The sequence below is a fragment of the Galeopterus variegatus genome, unplaced genomic scaffold (genome assembly GCF_000696425.1).
Source record: "Galeopterus variegatus unplaced genomic scaffold, G_variegatus-3.0.2 Scaffold1602, whole genome shotgun sequence".
In the NCBI taxonomy this organism is placed as follows: Eukaryota; Metazoa; Chordata; class Mammalia; order Dermoptera; family Cynocephalidae; genus Galeopterus; species Galeopterus variegatus.
In genome coordinates this window covers 368,375-370,777 of record NW_007727713.1, presented here as the reverse complement: position 1 = coordinate 370,777, position 2,403 = coordinate 368,375, and the positions used below count along the sequence as shown (strand labels likewise).

The 2,403-nt window shown below is 40.7% G+C and overlaps 1 pseudogene; it reads right to left on the bottom strand.

Moving 5' to 3' along the window:
• Positions 1-773: 773 nt before the first annotated feature.
• On the bottom strand, positions 774-1,924 carry LOC103594681 (annotated as a pseudogene).
• Between the last annotated feature and the right edge of the window lie 479 nt (positions 1,925-2,403).

The following is a 2,403-nucleotide window of genomic DNA, read 5'->3' as shown; positions in this document are numbered from 1 at the left end:
AACAGATACTTCTCATTTAAGAGAAAGTGCAAATTATTTAAAACATAAGTACTTAGGGATAAAGAATGAGTTACATATCCTATTTAAATTATATTGAAACCTGCAAATAAAATAGGAACAGAAGTGAAATTTTCCTAAGAGGAAGGAAATATTCACTACCCACCTCCCAGGTAGGTAAATCACACAAAAGAGAAAAAATATACATGGGCCGAAATACTTTCTCACTTAATACATGTAAAAAAATAAAAATAAATAAAAAGTATATTTTATGTTTTTCAAAGTTTTAGGATTATACAGTTTGAAATAAATAATTCTACTTTATGAACCAGTCAAGTAGGGAAATAAAATTAATACAATCATTTGAATTGGTTGCCTTCATACTGAGGCTTATTTCTCTATTTTTAGCTTTTTCGCACATGTAAAGCATGACATAAGATTCCCTGTTATTGCCATAAATAATTTTTAGGTTGGCCTTAGCAGAGCACAATGTTCTATAACACTAAGGAAAACACTACTACTCAGTCTTTGACGTTTTCTTCCCTGCTCTAAACGATGCTATTAGAAGCTGATGGCTGAGAACAGTGCTTTTTTGGGACTGGAAGGTGGATGTGATTGTCTCATCATTTCCCTCACATGTGGCTCTCTGGAATCATTCACTGTAGGTTTTGTGTTTGTTTATTTTTTACAACCAGGAACATCAAGGCCTTCTTCTGCTTGTGTTGAGTTTATTTTCCCTTTATCTTTCTCTATATCTTAAGAAAGTTAGTTCTCACCAGCGGCCCAAAATCTGTTGCAATGGGGTGGAAGGGGAGGATTCATTTCACTGCATAAAATATATTTCCAAAAGTAGCTAATGCAATCTCAGGATCTTCTTCAAATGAATCTTTATCCCTACCACTTACCTGATATACAGGAACTTGAAATACCTTATCATCTTCATTTAAGAGTTCATGTCTCTCTTTACTAAGGCTACAAACTTCTGAGAGACTCAAATTCTACAGTGAATTGATCTGAAACTGAATCCTGATCCAACCGATCACCTGAATGTTGACTTACACTAGCATCAACATCGGGATTTGGTGGAGTCCTTGCCAATTTATTGCTACTGTTTCTTCTACAACATATTTCACTTATTACACATAAAGTGAGGCTTTCATTAAAAGAAAAGAAAATACTACCAGATCTCTGCGGCTTTATCATTCACTAGTAATTCATCTGAATTTTCTTCTAGTCAGAAATCATCTCTTCTTCCCCTGAACTTCCAAAATACTCTTATGTCCTATAAGTATTTCTGTTTTTATCTCCACAATTAAATTACAAGTTCTTGGATCAAAGTTCTTAATCACCTTTTTACTTGTCTCACTAATTGCTCTTCTTCTAGATAGGGTAGATGGTCTAAAAACCAAACTAGAAGACAAAGGTTTCTCTTCCTGTAGTTCTTGCACAGGGTCTCTTTGATCACTCTCACTGTCAAGCTTACTTGACTTCATAGATGTGCCTGAATCCAATGGTTCCTGCAGACTGACTATGACCAAGTTTCTGCAGATGACTGTGCATATTTTTCTGTGCTCTTTCACAGAGAAGGTTGGCACTCCAATCACATCCCCTAGAAGATCACTGGACAATATACACGTTGTTGCTTCTAGTCATGCAACAGTCTAGCCATAATATACGAGTACGGCCAAGATAAAATACAAACTGTCTCAGAAAGGTAAGTGTACTGACCTCATTCATCTCTAGTACAGAAGTTCTTAACCTGGGATCCATAAACGCCCAAGAGGTCCTCTTTTATACTATGCATGTCTTTTCGTCAACCAACAGACTTGAGCAATTTTAAAAGCAGTGTCTTTGGCCTAACTAGTGTCTCTTGTTACTAAACTGGTATTTGCGAGGTGCTTGACGCTGACCTGTGGGAACCGCACATCTGCCATGTGGGGTTTTCGGCTCCTAGAGGAAGCGCAGGGCCTTCAACGTTCCCAGCTCCCAGCGCCCCGGGGCTCGGTGAGCGCCGGAACGCACTGGGTCGGGAGGAGGAAGAGGCTCCAGGCGGCAAAAGCGGCAGGTCCTCCGTCAGAGGGGTTAGGACTGCCCATCAGGCTCAACTTCTTGCCTCGTCTTCTTTCTGCTCACACTTGAGGGCACCGGCCCCAAAAGGAGCCCAGCGTGCTGAGCTTCTCGCAGGTGCGCCCCCTTCCGCCCGTGTGTGAGCCTGCGCGAGTGTGTGCGCAGGCGCAAGTGAGTGCGCATGCGCCCAGGAACCGCTGTCCCGCCATTTATTTGTACTCTCCACTACTCTCCATTTTCAAAATTGCCCGGGGTTGGAACCCCCAAGGGGGTGCAAAATTGATGGCCCGATATTGAGGCGGGCCAAAAAAAAAAAAAAAAAAAAGGTTTTATTTAGAA